This window comes from Nelumbo lutea, chromosome 2 (assembly GCF_056320005.1).
Source record: "Nelumbo lutea isolate HS-2025 chromosome 2, American lotus-T2T, whole genome shotgun sequence".
NCBI lineage: Eukaryota > Viridiplantae > Streptophyta > Magnoliopsida > Proteales > Nelumbonaceae > Nelumbo > Nelumbo lutea.
In genome coordinates this window covers 92,966,909-92,983,749 of record NC_142685.1, presented here as the reverse complement: position 1 = coordinate 92,983,749, position 16,841 = coordinate 92,966,909, and the positions used below count along the sequence as shown (strand labels likewise).

At 33.6% G+C, this 16,841-nt stretch overlaps 1 pseudogene across 1 annotated transcript; it reads left to right on the top strand.

Moving 5' to 3' along the window:
* The first annotated feature begins 260 nt into the window (after positions 1–260).
* LOC148871988 (MLO-like protein 13) lies at positions 261–16,273 on the top strand (annotated as a pseudogene). The gene is made up of 13 exons (XR_016107837.1): positions 261–437; positions 2,607–2,664; positions 2,869–3,098; positions 9,181–9,297; positions 10,672–10,738; positions 10,876–10,976; positions 13,591–13,665; positions 13,778–13,866; positions 13,971–14,020; positions 14,095–14,135; positions 14,265–14,468; positions 14,563–14,623; positions 15,889–16,273. The product of XR_016107837.1 is annotated as an MLO-like protein 13 (transcript).
* Positions 16,274–16,841: the final 568 nt, after the last annotated feature.

Here is a 16,841-nt window from a genome sequence, read left to right as displayed (position 1 = left end):
TTTCCATCATTTTTTATTACCATGGTGTCATTTCATAATATTTCATGAATTCACTTTTGTTACTTCTTGTATGTGAAGCATGAAGTTTCTGATTCTTGCTATCCCATATTATATGCTTAATTAAGAAGATTCATTACCCATTCTTTGCTTGTTCCCTCCATGCTTCTTTCCCTGTTTGTTCCAAATTAACCATCGATGATTCTTTCCTTCCTCCTTTCCCTTCTCTCTCTCTTTTTTTCCTCATCAAGTTTCGAGTCTTTATCATTGTACATTGATGGTCTCGTCAACACACAGACGGACGGAAGGATCCGGTCAAGACAAGAATGGCCGAATCCCATTCATTGGAGTATACTCCGACGTGGGTAGTCGCGGTTGTCTGTGCAGTCATCATTCTCATCTCTCTCAGCGCCGAGCGCTTACTTCACCGCCTCGGAAAGGTATTCCCGCTACTACAAATAACAAATAATAACTAATCTCAAGTCTTGTTCTTCTCTCCATGGCCTGATTTATGAATTATCTCTCTGAATTATTGTTCAGATTATTTTTCTGTAAAGCAACAACTTTTTCTGCCGTCTTTCAGAAAATAGTCTTTAGATGATAAGCCAATGATTTACGGGTGTATTGCATTATTAATTGTATTTTGGGTTCATCCATACAAAATTACATGATGTATGAGAGTGTCATTTCAATTAAAACGGAATCAGTCATCTGACCAGTTCTTGATTTTTCCAATCCAATGGTCCGACTTGATTTGGTCTTAAAAATATTAATTTCAAATAAAAAAAATCTATCTAATGTATATTGGTATAATTGTATTGATCAATCCAAAACAATTCGAATATGTTTGATTTGAAGGAAAAAGTAAGAAAATGAAGGAAAGGTAGAGAAACCTTTACAAACTTTGTATATTCCTTCTTTTTCCTACCTTTTCCTTCAAACCAAACATAGCCTTAAGGTGATGTTTGTTACTGTTGCCTCTCTAAACATTTGAACCAACAATTTCAATGTTACCAAACACAACTTTACTAATCCTTAAATTATATTTGTTTACTTTTTTGGATATGAAAGCTTAATGAATGTTTACTAAGTTAATGTGGTTCGTAGGCAAAGGCAGGATTTGATGCTAAGATCAGTTATACCCTCGAGAATCTGTTGAACAATCTAGCATAGTTGAAGTTTCAAACCTTGTTCAAAACTGGTTTTTCGGTCCTTTTGTAGAAAAGGAATGTAAAACTCACAGCACTAAGCTTATATGCATATATTACATAAGAAACTGAGAGATTGACTAATTATGGGCCATAAATGCAAGTGAGAGATTAGGTGATTATGGGCTATATCCACACTTTGACTGTTTGGTCATAATGGTCACACTGTTTGGTATTTCAACTGCATCACATTCATCGTCCTATCTTTTATAGGTATTGGCTTAATCCAACTCAATCTAATAGACCAGGTCCAATCCAATAAATAATTTGGACCATTTAATCTGGACTAATTTAATTCATTATGTATTATCAGTCCATTTAATCAATCCAATTTGATTTTAGTTTAAACAGAGTCCAAACAGCTATTAAAACACCATAGAAACAAATAAAAACTAGTGACTAGGAAGATTGTCAGCATCAAGAAAAACACCATTGAAAGCCGTATTCAAATCTGCTACCAGGTTTGCTTCACGAAAACATAACAATAACTAACACCATGATCCAAAAACACATTCTGATCGATGCATATATTCTTCGATGACTGTCTTGAGACTCCACCGACGGTCACCATCTTCTTTAGGTAATCGATGACTAGCTTAAAGGAGAAGGTCCATCATCTCCTTCCTCAATCAATGCTTTCGAACCGTTGTTTGATCCAGCTGATCAGATCATTCAACCTGGAAACTATTCATGCAATTGGTTCCATTTTATCAAATTTGGTCTCTAGTCAAAACCGTTGAATTGGTCAACGACCTATTAATCCAATTGGTCGAACTGTCAATACATTCAATGATTTTTGGCTGTTTTTTATTTTAATTATTGTTTTTTAATTTTTGTCAAAACGAACAGTCCATTCGAACTGAACGGTCAAACCATCAGCCCAGAAACCGGTGGCCAGAATGATTCCGGTTTCAAGTCATTTTTTGAAACATTGTTTTCAATATATACATGGCTCTTTCATATTGGGCTTCTCTCTCTTTGTTTTAGAAGAAAAGAAATTCAATAGATCTTTTATTGTTTGAGCCTGTGAGATCGCGATGAACACGGTAGATCTCTAACGATTCAATGAGAGTAAGCTAGAGCCCCAACCTGAGGTCAAGGAGGCAACCAACCCGGCCAACACCTTGGGGAGCCCATTTTGAATTGGGCCAATTGGCCCAACCCAAGTTGCGTCCCCTTTCAAAGTTCCATTCTGTTTTTTTTTTTTTTTTTTCCAAATTTCTGTCAACATTTTGTTTCTATTTCCCTTGCTTCATTACTTAAATTTTAATTTACGCCCTACATCTTTTGCTTTAATGATTTTGCTTTTGTTTCTAGACTGTCAAAGTGTCAAGTCATAAAAGTAGATTAAAGTACTTTAATCTCTAATAAAGTACTTAGTGACTTTGATCTTCGCATCAGTTTCTAAAGCACAAAGGACAGCATGCACTATTTGAGGCCTTGGAAAAGCTAAAAGAAGGTATGCAGTGACTCAACCAATTTTGATTTCTTACCATTTTTCTGATTTTCTTTTGCTGTTTCCTTAAATCCAATCATGGGTAATGAGGTTCTAATTCTCTAATGTTCTATTGGTCCAATTGCGTTTTGCACATCAGAGATAGTCTCCTGCAAATATGATCATAGTAAACAAGTAAACTGAGTGTACCAAAATGTGTGGTTGCAGAGTTGATGCTTCTAGGGTTTATTTCCCTTCTATTGACTGTCTTTCAAGGTCTGATCAGCAACATTTGTATCTCAACGGATCTTGCATCTCATATGAATCCATGCAAGAGGGAGGAAGTCTCTTCTTCTGAGCAGGAGATCCACAACTACAGAGCTTTTTCTCTTGGAATTGCGCGGAAGGGGAGGCAGCTTTTGGCTGAGGATACCAACTCCAACCATTGCGCAAGAAAGGTAACAAGTTTTTTACACTTCTGTGTATTTGGTTAACGCCAGCCCCATCATCTCATCAAATGCTTCCAAATAACTAACCCCAAAGCTAGTAACTTCTGCATTCATATGCCATGTCCAACCAAATAGGAATTCCATCCATTTTATTGACAGAAATTGTTTGAAGTATCTTTGTAAGAGGATGAGGGGGTTGCTTTGGAATGGTTAGAACTCAGGATATCCTGTTGTTCTGTTTCATATGAATAGCAAGTTCCAATGAAGGTGAAACAGATAAAATTATTTCTATTCGTAAAGACTAATGGGTTGTTGATCAACATGCATGTACTCTTTTTCTGTATTGTTTCTTAAATAAAACTACTCTAGCTATAAACAAAAAAGGAAAAAATGTGTGTATGTAAAATTCAAACAGAAAGAGCCTTATGACATTTTTAATTGAGCCAAGCCAATCTAAGACAACTCATGTATAATATTTTTTTTTTGTTAATTTAGTTGTTCTGATATCACAATCCAAATTGAAACCTTGGTGAGGGTGGCTAATCTTATATAGGAATGCCAATGGGTCAAGTTAAATAGTAAATTCAACTTGACTCACCCTTACATGGTCAGGTTAGAATTTTAATTAAGGTGTAGGGTAGAGGTGAGAAAAAAAACTGAAAAACCGAACCGAGCAAAAAACCAATCAAAATTGAACCAAAAAATTAGTTAATCGAACTGACCGGTTGGGTTTCAGTTAACCAATACAGAAAACCGGCAGTTAACCAAATTGACTGGTATACATATATTTCTATATTTTTTATTATATTTATATATATATATATATATATATGTATTATATATTGTAAAAATAAAAAAACCAAAAAACTGACAGTTAACCAAACTGGTTAACTGGTTAGGTTTCAGTTCAGTTTCGATTACCAGTTTTCCAAAAAACGGTACTACCGGTTTGGTTACAAAATATGCCCCACAGTTCGGTAGTGTGGGGTGCAAGTTGGATGACGTGGCCCATGGGGTCATAATACCCATATAAATATAAAGGGTATTATTGTAATTTTGTTTGACTTTAATCCGTAACCTTAAATTTTATGATTTCTTTCAATGTTTGTTTTAACCCAAATTGGGAGATCTAGGGTTTTGTTAGAGTTATGATTATTTAACCCAAATCGGATTCAAGGTTGGCTAACCCCCATCCATCAAGTCATAATACACCTACACATATAAAGGGTATTCTTCTAATTTTGTCTAATTATAACCCCTAACCTTAAAGTATATGATTTATTTCACTATTTGTTTTCATTTTTTTTGCCTTTTAATTTGGAGAAGCAATACCTAGGAACCCATAAATCAATTTCCAACTAAAATTAATGTCTCTTGAGTTTTCAAAAAAAAGTATCACGAACAATATAATTGAAAGACTGTGAGAAGGGTTGGGTCGGTATCAAGTTGAACCATATAGGCGAGGGTAGGTTCAGAAATTGTGAAGAATTGTGTCAGGTTGGATTAGGTTGGAGTGGAAGCATGGGAGGGTAAGATTAGGGTTGAGTCAAAGCCATGCCAACCCACACAACCCTATTGGGTTCAACCTGATACCAAGCCAACCTGTGCCACAATCTTTCAATTATATGTTTTGTCACATGTTTTAATATCACAAGAGGCACTGATTTAAGTTGGAAATTGGTTTATGGGTTATTAGGTTGACATCCTTATTTTCCTATGATCTATTTTTATTATGTATGGACCTTTTTAGAGAAAATTAAGTAGAGAGAGCCCTATGACATTCTTAATTAGGCGTGTCATGGGACAGGTTAGGCTATAGGCCTACTATAAAGTTTTACTAATGTAATTATTGCCAATAGAATTTAAATTAATTAAAAATAATTTTAAAATTAATCAATTTCTCATAGAAATTTTAATTTTATAAGATTACTATTGTTTATTAATTTTATTTATAAAATTAATTTTATAAATTATTATAAATTTGAATTTATGGAAATTAATATAAATTATTATTATTATTATTATTATTATTATTATTATTATTATTGTTGTTGTTGTTATTATTATTATTATTATTATTATTATTATTATTATATTAACAAATTTGAATTGTTTTTTACGATTTTTATAATTTTAAATACGATTTAAATGGATTAAAATTATGGCTTTTATGGTTTTATTAGTAATAACAATTAATAACTATGCCACCTAATTAAGTTAATTATGATTGTTTAACCACATAAATAATTTACCTATTTAAATAGGTAACTTAAAGCATGGGATTGCTAAATAATTTGCACTTAAGTGTTGTATAACATATACATCCATATTGACATCAAATTAATGGAATCATATGCAGTATGAGTCTAAACTCAGAAAGGACCGATATCTAGTGGTGCAACTTAGGAGAGCCTAACCTGAGTCCAAATCAACCTGACCCACAAATTTACATGGGCTGAGCCTAATAGGCCTATCTGTTTGGGCTTTATTAATTTTTAGGGTTAGGCCTATGGTTAGCCCTTTGGCAATATGAGCCCAACCCAATCTTATCCTAACTATAGACACATTATTTGCATATATACACACATACATACATACATAAATACATACATAAATATATATAGTCTATGCTTATTGAGTAAGCCAAGCCTAACAACCCAAGCCTAAGCCACTCTGAGTGCATCAAATTTTAGTGCAAGTTAAGCTAAAGTTGGACAAGTCCTATTTGACCTTGGTTTCGGGCCTTAAGCCCAATTTTAAGGGTTGGACCTAATTTGAGTTTAATTTCTGTCATTTTAATTACTATGAAATTATTTTACCTAATTAAATAAATAAATGTGAAATTATTTTAACTATTGTGATATTTTACTTAAATAATTTAGTAATTTATTTAATTATTTTACTCAAAAAATTATGGCCAATTCACTAACTTAATAGTAATTTACTATTAAATTATTGTTACTTTAATTATTGCAAAATAGTTTTATAGTAATTAAAATATCTGTAATTATAATTTAAATAATTTATTAAGTATGGTAATTTACTATTAAATTACTTTTTCCAAAATTTTGGTAATTAATTAACTATAATTACTTATCAATTATTAAGAGTAATTTTTAACATTAATTAATTAAGTAGTTATTATAATAACAATAATATTTGAGAGTAATTAAATCAAATTAAATAATTAACTGTATTTAATTTTGTAATTGCATTATTTATAATTATAATAGGATTTTTAACTAATTATTAAATTTTTATTTTATATTATTATTTGTCTTAGTGTATTATCTATTTTTTCTCTTATTATTATTATTGTTGTTGTTGTTTTTTTCTCTTATTTTCAAAAAAAAAGTTTTAACTCACACATTAATATTTCAATACATTGATGAGATATTAAATGCATGTATTTGCAATGTGGATAGAGATAGGGATTGAAATAAATAAAGAGATATAGGCAAGGGAAGAGACGAGATTAGGAGATGTTTTAGGAGTAAGTTTTAGGTGGATATGTTTATGAGAAATTTTAAGAGATGAGATGATTTAGGTGATTGGGAACGAGAGAGAGAGAGAGAGAGAGAGAGAGAGAGAGAGAGAGAACGATTTTAATTAGGAAAGCAGAAGTATCAACGTGGCAAGCTGTGAGTGTAAGGAATGGTATCATGAGGAGAGAAGGAACCAAGGAGAAGCCTTGATTGAGTAAGGGGAGAAAGGAGAGATCATATGATAAGGCCATCTTTGCTTTAATATATACTAATAGATTTTTAGAATGAACAAAAAGATGCTTTATTTTCAAAAACCACATAACATGTTTTCATTTCCAAAAGGCTAATTTATTTTCTTTCTTTCTTCCTTTTTCTTCTTTTGGCTTGATGGAGCTATAAAATTAGTAGTGTAAATGGCTCACTTGGGCTAAAACCGGGGTCCTGGTTTAATGATGGGCGGTTCTGGGTCAAAAATTGGAGGGTTGAGATGGATCTGATGGCTGAGAAGAGTTTTGATGCATGCAGACCAGTGGGATTGACCAAAAAGGAATATTTTTAGATGGAGTAGTAAATGAGGGTGTTTTAGGCTGAGATTTCACAGGGTAGGGTTTGCGGATATTCTGAGGTGATTGGTAGGGTTAGATTTAAGTCAATTAGGCCTAGATCGAGCAGTTTTGTAATCTGCTCAATTCGGAGCCTTAAAATGGAACCTTTGTGTGATTGAAGGTAAATGGAGGTATTTGGGCCTGAAAATTTATAGGTGGGTAATTGGGAGTGTCTGAGATCTGATGATGAGTTCTGATCAGTCTTAGAGGGTCAAGATTGTAGGAATTTGGGTCAATGGGATGTTTCAAAGTGAAATCTTGGTTTGATGAAAGGGCAAATGAGGGGGTCTGGGGTTGAAATTTTATGGGTAGGTGTTTTGGTGTATTTGGAGTCTAATGGTGTGGTTTGATTGGTTCAAATGTGTCAAGATCAAGTTAATATGGGTTCTTCGTATTTAGGCTAACGAGAGGGGTCGAAATGGAACCTTCGTTTGATGAGGGGTAAATGGGGGAATCTTGAGTTGAAAGTTTATAGGAAGGTGTTCTGGGAGGTCCTAGGTCTGTTGGTTGTGTCTGATCTAGTGGTTGGGTGTAAATGGGTGTTGATCAAAGTCATTGGATCGGTATCGAGCAAGTTCAACGGTGGATCTAAGGGCTCTCTATGTGAAATTCGAATTTCTTGGATTTTTGGGTGTTTTGGATGGACCGGAAGGGTTTGATCGGGGATTTGGGGCAAATTAGAGCGGGTGCTAACAAGTAGATCCTATTCATAACCCCCCAACTTTCCTAAAGCCAAGATTGATCCCAAAGTGTCTGCTAAAATCAGTCAAGGACATTACCAACTAAGGTAGTTGGCACCCTCTTAGAAGGTTGACTTAGACTACTACTGTATCCTTACCAAAAGAAAATTATTATACAAAATAAAAGAAAAAAAAAACACCAAGGATCTATTTGTTTGCAGTGCAAGTCTAAAACTGATATAAATTTAATTTTGCATCCATTTCAGTTTTGCATTTGTTTGTTTATAACTATGATTTGCACTCCTAACTGATACAAATATGCACTTTTTGTCTTATTTGCACTTGCTAACTGTGCAAATTTTGCATCTTAAAAATTGATACAAAATTTGCAAAACCTTGCACTTATAGTAGTTCTCTCTCATATAAAGTGGTGACTACATCCATGGTTTTCAAAACCAGACTGGACTGGACAGTCAGACCAGAAAATCGGGAACCGGTTAGGTGACCGGTTTCGTTTTCCCAAAACCGTTGATTTTGGTCAGCAAACCGCTGACCTGAGCAGTTAAGCATTCAAATGGTTTTGATTTGGTCTCCGGGTTAATTTTAAAAACCATGACTACATCATCTTGCTTCTTACTTTATTCTCAAACAAATAAACCTCCTCCTACATGCACTCTCTTTCATATCACATTATTTTACTTTTCACAAACAAATAAGACAAAGTCAAATATGAGACAAAAGTAAACTGAAATTTACACTCAGCCTATTTGCACTCCCACGCATTTACACCTGTGAAATTTGCACTGCAAATAAATAGTGCCTTAAATAATAATTAGCCCATAAGGAAAAAAAAAAGAATGAATGGTTATGCATATGCACTCAAATGCGCTGATTCAGTTTTTTAATGGCTTTGGGGCACGACCAAAAAGGGGCCATGGGTTCATGACAACGTTTCCTCACAAAAACTTATGATATATTCAAGGTTCTAGACCGATATGTCGGTAGAGTGTATCAGCTTATACCGAGAGATCGGTTTAAGTCCAGATAATCCACTGAACCATGGCCTGACCCGATACAAACCCTATAGGGATGTATCGGAAATGCCCCGATCAACCGATACGTAATGAAATTTTGATCCATGGATATATTATATGAGCCTCGCAAAGGGTTCAAGGAAAGTTTTCTAGTTCAACCCGTACATAGCTGTTGCAGAAACTAGCTTTTCCAGTTACCTTTAGATTAGAGAAATAATTTGCACCTTTGTACTCTTTTTGCTCATAGGTCACCCTCAAATATCCTGCAATTTGCTTTGACATTTCAGGGAAAAGTTCCATTTTTATCACTTGAAGGATTCCATCAACTGCACATCTTCATTTTTGTATTGGCAGTTGTCCATGTAACGTTTTGTGCCACCACAATGGTTTTAGGAGGGTTAAAGGTAAACTAATTTCTATTTCAGCTTTTAACACCTTTTTTCCTTCTTGGATAGACAAGCTTATGTTTAATTGTAATGCCAAAGACAGGAATGAATCCCCGGTATGAGTTTAAACCCCTCAGCTTTTAAAATTAAATAGTCTTTTCATTGAGGTTCGTTTTGTTCTGAAGTCAAATCACTGAACCGGGTGAAATTTTACCTGGCCTGGTTCAGTGGTTCTTCCATGCCTTGATTGGATTGCTTGTTTTGCATGTTCTACTCATTTACTAGTAAATTTACTCAATTTAAGTAACATATATGTGACTCACAAATACAAATAAATGTGAATTTATTTGCATTGATGCAAAATCATGATAGTGCAAATAGTTTTGATGCAAATTGTGATTTATTTGTATTTCAAAATCTATCCTATTTTGATTGATTGCAGTACAAATAAAGTAAAATAAAATCTGAAGTAGAATTAAGTAAAACCCAAAGTAAAATTAAATCAAAATTTGCATTCTTTTTATTTGCACTTCCATACAATTATACTAAAACAAATAAAATTGCAGTACAAACAAACACAGGGGAAGGGATAAAGGGACTTAAACGTGAGATCCATATAAATATAAATATAGGACCCACATATAAAACCTTGAGATGCAATAGACGTATGGGCCCATATTTTAATAGCATTCAGAGTTCAACTGTTCCAATCATATATTGGTGGATTAGACCACCACACTTGAAACCTTTGAAAAAGACTTTGCTTTCTGGGTCATAAGATGAGCCACAGAATTAAAGTTTTAGGAATGCATGCAAACACAACATTGCCAGAATATACAGCCTCCACAACAGCTAAACAAAACCAAGATAATAAAGACTCAAACAAGTCATTTAAAATGCTGACATCATTCAAACAATCAGATTCCACCCAAACTGATCTCCAATTAACTTCCTATCAAAGAATAGCAATTGCAAAGTAATTTCCAATTCAGCTTCTGATCAATCATTAATAAAGACCAAAAAACTTTAGGATACATTTGGTTTATAATTGAAATCAAAATCGGAATCAAAATCTTTGGGAATCGAAATTGGAATTGGAATGATATATTTTCATAGTCTGTTTGGTTCGGACAGGAATGAAAATGGAAAATGGAATCAGTAGAAAAGGAATTTCATTCCCAAATGAAGAGCAGGGATTGGCCATTCCCTGAAATAGAGGAATATCATTTCAGCAGAAATGCGAATGGGATTCCAATTCCATCCAATCAAACAGTTAGAATCAAAATATATAGCCCACTCTGATTCCCATTCCAGACCCCTAATGGCTAATCTGGAGTTGTTATTTTGATCTCGTGGATTATATATTAATGAGAAACATCTCGGTCCGTGTAGATACAACAATGGAAGCCGTGGGAGGAATCTTGTAAAAGCCAGAAGCAAAAGACTAGTGAGACTAAGGGTAATGGACACAAATTCCTTCATACTGGGGTAATCTATGCGTGGAAGAAAAAAATTTAATAACTAGTTAAGATCAATTGGTAGCTAGGTATATATCTCCTTTTTTATTTTAATATATAAAATAACTCTTAAGTGCAGAAGTCAGTGATAGAACAGGGAGTGCTTATAACCTTCATCGCCTGTTTGTCATAAAGCGCGCAGGGAGATATTGGAGAAAGTCGATTGTTATAAGCTGGATTGTGAGTTTCGAACCCACCTTCATGCAATTTCAATTAATTAGCATTCAACTATTTCTTTTGAGCTGAACTGGTGCATTGGATATTGGACAAAACCTAAGAAAAAATAAACTTCGATGGAAGAAAAACAGAAATCAAAGAGATAGAAGAGCAGGGTTTTTGTTATTAAGTTTTACTCTATGGCTAAATTTGGAAGGAGTATAAATACAAATATTTAGAGTGCAAAACCTTGTATTTTGTATTATTTAACATTTTCTTTTGTTTAACATTTTATAGATTTTCATCACCAAATTTTATCTAAAAATTAACTTGTTCATTCAGCTCCAAAGGAATTAACAACTTTTTTTAATTCTATCTTCACAAGTTTCAGTTAAACTCAACTCATGCATAGATAGTTTAGATAAATTAATCAGTAACTCTTGGAAAATTTATTTTACTTAGTGTTTGTTGGACGTGATAAAAAGGTTTTGCATTCTTTTTCTTACTTCCTTTTACTCCTTTTTGTTTTCTTTTGCCCAAACTGCAAGTTCTTCACTGTTTTACTGTTCTTTATACCCTTATATATGCAAAATCTCACAAATGTTTTAAGATGAAGAAGGTTTTACTACACTCCAAAAGTCGTAGTTTTCTTCATAAAAATAGGAAGTGAAAGGTTTTGGAAAGAGTCAAACGGTGCTACTGGAACTGACTGCCATGAAGGGTTTTAGATTTTGATGAGTGGCTAGATTTTGGTTATGAAACCAAAATTTGTTGGTGCAACAGAAGTTTATTGGACAAAGCCTAAGAAAAAATCACCTTTGATAGAAGTAGGGGTGAGCATTATTCGGTTAAAACCGAAATACTGAACCAAAAATTTTGATTTCGGTTTTTTTTTATTTTTTGTTAATTTGATTTTTATGAATTTCGATTTTCAGTTTCGACTTTCAAAATTAGAAATTTGGTTAACTGAAAAAACTAAATTAACTGAAATTTATAATATAATATGTAATATATAATATACAATATATAACATTTAATATGTAATATGCTATATATTTATATATTAATATATTATATAATGTATTATAATGAAATTCAATTTCATAAAATATACTATAATATATATATATATATATATATTATTAAATTCGGTTTTTAACCAAATAAACCGATGCTCACCCCTAGATATAAGAATGAAAGAAGACAAAGAAGATAGAAGAATATATATATATATATATATATATATATATATATATATATATATATATATATATTTGTATTCTTGTATGTTGCAATGTCATTGAAAAAAACAAGAACACAAGAACTAAAACAAAGTGTAAGAGTGTAGCTCAATTTCCTCTACCTCTCTATCTCTTTTCTTTTCTTTTTTCTTTTTTTTTCAAAATACTGATTAGTCTCTTGTTTTTGACCCATTACACTTCCGTTGCCCCGAGAAACTTCAAGCAACTTATTAGAATTTCTATAGCTCAGTGAGTGACTCTTAGGGCTATCCAGCTAGTTAACAAGGAACCTGTAACAAATATTAATAAATCATATAGCTCCATTTAGTCTCGTTTAGAATTCTGGCATGTCAAAGAGAGCTTTCTTTTTTTCTTTTCTTTTCTTCCAGCTGTTACAACATGCAGAAGATTGAGTTCATCTCAAGGAACAAGCAATAAATCGATCGAGTTCACTGGAGAACTCAGAGCATGAATGTAATTGGTTTTAACACATAAATTCCATGTAGATAGGGTTCTACCTCAGATCTGCAATATTAAAGTTCTTGAACCACTGCTTGCTAGCTAAGTAGGAATGGTTGAGTCTAGACCACTGTTTACCATTTACCATTTAGAGGGGGATTCTAGTTTGGATTTCTTTCCCTACAAACAATCTCAGACCCATTAAAGATAAATGCCTCCATCTTTCTCTTCTATTTTGTTCTTCGGTTGGTTCCACCAATCACTGCAGGGTGAAGTTTCCAAGAGTTGAATGAACTAGTATACTAACATTCCTTCATATTTCAATGTCTTTCCAAATACTTTCCTTTTTTCTTCTTAGTTCCAATTAATAATAGAAACTTTCTAGTTTCCGTTTATTTTTCGGCAAATTACTTATCTAGGTAAGTTTTTCTTGGGAAATACTTACACAGGTAAGTGCATTTATCAAAGTTCTTTTATTTTCCAAGTAAATAAATAAGGCAATGACCATTTTAGCTATAGAAATCCATTATTAAAAGATTTTCGTCTCATTCATGTATTGGCAATTATCCACCCAGATGAAAAAGTTATTTATCCACCTAAGAGATGGTTATCACTTTCCCTGATCCCCACCTAAATCTGAAAAAAAAACATGGAACCCCCTCTCAAAATCCAAAAAAAAGAACACCCCCTAACAGAAAAGAAAAGAGGGGAAACAAGAGCATCACGAACTGTAACAAAGCAAAATCTGATTTAAACAGCAAATGAGATGACCCCTAAATTACAACACCTCCCCTAGCTGAGGTCCTTCAAGGTTTGATGTTGTAAAATAATAGTTTCATCATGCATCCATTGATTAACCAGTTTGATCAATTTTATCTCACAATCGTTTATACTTTTATAAATTTTTAAGACACAGTTGTCTTCATGTGTATTTGCAGATGTCATTTTTCAAACAGTTCTATGCCTCTGTAACTAAAACAGATTACATTGCAATGAGGTCGGGATTTATAAAGGTAAGATACAAACCATGAAATATTAGTAGTCCAATAGTTATTTTAGTAGACCCATCTTTCTCTTTTTCTGCAGATGTGTGTTAATTAACTTGTTACCTTTAATTTCAAGTAGGAGCACTGCCCTTCACACCCCGGTTTTAATTTTCACGAGTACATGATGCGGACCCTTGAAGTTGATTTCAAGATAGTTGTTACAATAAGGTAACTTTCAAAGGAAATTGTCAGTTGTTTCTTTTGATAAGATATTCTGGATTTACTGAAACCTGTTTTATCTCCTTTTCGATCAACTCACTTCTTGAATGAAGCTGGTACCTGTGGCTCTTTGTGGTGATCTTCCTGCTTTTGAATGTGCATGGTATACCATCCATTTCACAATAAGATTGCAAAAATAGAATTCTATCACATTCTTACTAGTGGGTTTCAATGCAGGATGGCACACATTCTTCTGGTTATCTTTTTCGCCTTTGATTGTAAGTATACTACCTGGTTATCTTCTTTTGCCTTTACTTCAGTTCGATTCTTTTCAGATGCCGAAGGAAGAACAGGCAAGAGATTAGGGGAGAATATATATTACTATCTTGAATTGGATTGTTTTGCAGCTTCTACTCCTTGTTGGAGCTAAACTAGAACATATCATTACTCGTTTGGCTGAAGATGTAGAACAAAGGAACAATATTTCTACTTCAACCCAATACAAACAAGCAAATCATAACTTGTACTGATACACATGGGCAGTGTACCTTTGGATTCAAATCCTGCATGGTGGAAAAATTGGGCTACATCATTCCTAGAATCATTATAGGGTAATGGTTGAATGTTTTTGGCCTTTGTTATGCTGTAGCTGGCTATTCAATTCCAAGAAACATACAATAGCTCATAGGTTGCTTGCCTGTGCAGGGTGGCTGTTCAAGTTCTATGCAGCTACAGCACTCTACCTTTGTTTGCAATTGTTACCCAGGTGAAATTAAAAACCAATTTGTTTCACTATAATACACCTAGGTCCGCACACAAATAATTTGTCCAAAATTCAATGGCGATTTGAATTCGATCCAATCCATTTTGCAGCCCTAGATAATGGTTTTTAAAACCGGATCGGATTGGATGGTCAGATCAGAAAAACCAGGAACTGGTTAGGTGATTGGTTCCGTTTTACCCCAGAACTGTTATTTCACCAAAAACCATTGATTCGGTCAGCAAACCGCTGACCCAGGCATTCGAACCATCCAACAGTTTGGCTATTTTTTGTTTTTTTATTTTTAATTTTTTTTTGTTTGAATGGACCGTCCATTCAGTTCGAATGGTCGGACTGTTCGACCCGAGAACTGGACCCCTGACTGGTTCGTTGTCCGGTTCAATTTTAAAAACCTTGCCTTAGATATCCATCTGTACTCAAGGTTGTATTTGGTTGTAGTGCAATTTTATTTGCACTAGTACAAAAGTATGGGAGTGCAAATGAAAAATAAAATGTAAATTTTTGTTTAATTTTGTTTTGGATTTTAATTTATTACAAAGTAAAGTAAAATTTTAAACAAAAATAAATCAAACCTTACACCCAAATCATTTGCACTACCATAGTTTTACATCAGTGCAAATTTTGCACTGAAACCTAACACAACCCAAGGGTCAAAGTATTAATGATGATACCTAGGGGTGTCAATTGGACTGGACTTGGTCCAATCCGATCCAGTCTAATGTTTGTCCATTATAAATGGACCAAGTCCAATCAAATCCAATGAATGCTTTGGACCAATTTGGACTGGTTCAATTTAATTTTTGGATCGTCCATTCTGTTCAAATTTATTTTGATTTAGATTGGTTGCAACCCCAACCTGGTCCATATTAATGGACCAGATATTGGCTTAATCCGAACCCAATCCAATATAAATTTGTTACGGATGGACCAGGTCCATTCCAATCTAATAAATATTTTGGACCAGATTGGTCCAATCCAGTATGTCTTGTTGGTCTGTCCAATCCATTCAAATTGATTTTGGACTGAACGGGGTCCAATCCAAAACCGGTCCATTTGACACCCTTAATGATACCCTCATATGTACATTTCAACAGGATGATATACAATTTCAAGAATTGAACAAAGAAATCTTTAGGAATAGGGTTTAACCTTTAAAAGTGGCTAAGTGTAATGAATTTGAACTTGTCTTCAACTTTAACATAATGAATTTGAGCTGCTTATTCATTCGCATGTTTGTTTCCAAAATGAAGATGGGTAGCGCATTTAAGAAGGGCATATTTTCCCACTTGGAAGATACGGAGGACGAGTACCGTGAAAAGTGGCGGAAATACAACAGATGAACGAGGACCATCGAGGACGAGTACTATGAAGCATGGCAGAAATACAATGGATGAACCATCATCCAATTCAATTAAGATGCTACCTTTGAGCAATGAAGCTTTTATAAAAAGTCACAATGTTGAGCAACTAGAGATTGAACTTGAAGAAATTATGACATGTACAATGCAGCATTCACATGCTTGAAAAATTCTAAATTCATCTGCTTGTGTTTCTTTTCTTACAAATTCATTGGTCTTGAGCATTAACTTTCCATTTGTCGATTCCATGTTCACCTCTAATTAAGCAAGCACATTAAGGAAAGTTTGGATAGGTTTGGATTGACAAATTTAGGTTTTGACATTAGTTTGGTTCCAAGCCTAGTCCATGTTCAAGGTTGTTTAAAGTTGTTCCTTATATATCCATGTATTATTAGACAGGGTCAAAAGTATTACAAAGGTGGAGGAGAGGGTTTTAAAAGAGAAAATTCAGACATAAGAGGCATTTTAATATTTCACATGTGTGAAAGAGAGAAGAGGAGGTTCCATCTGAGGCTGTGGTAAGAGACCCATGTGAATTTGAATGAACACCAAAGTTTTATCAACTTTAGGTCTTTTGTTTCCTTTTCCTTTTTTTAGTATTACATGCATCATCACCAAGTTATGTGGCTCAAATAAAAAGAGAAAAATGTGAAAGAAATTTGCTCAAAGAATTAGAGAAAAGAGGGAGATTGGATGAAACTCCATTAATTTAAGATGGCTTATAATATGAGGTAATAAGGTTGATTGGGGATTCACTATTGATGTAGGTCAAATAAAAAGATAATAATGTAAAAGGAATCTGTTCAAAGAACTGGAGAAAAGAAGAAAGAGATTTGATGAAACTC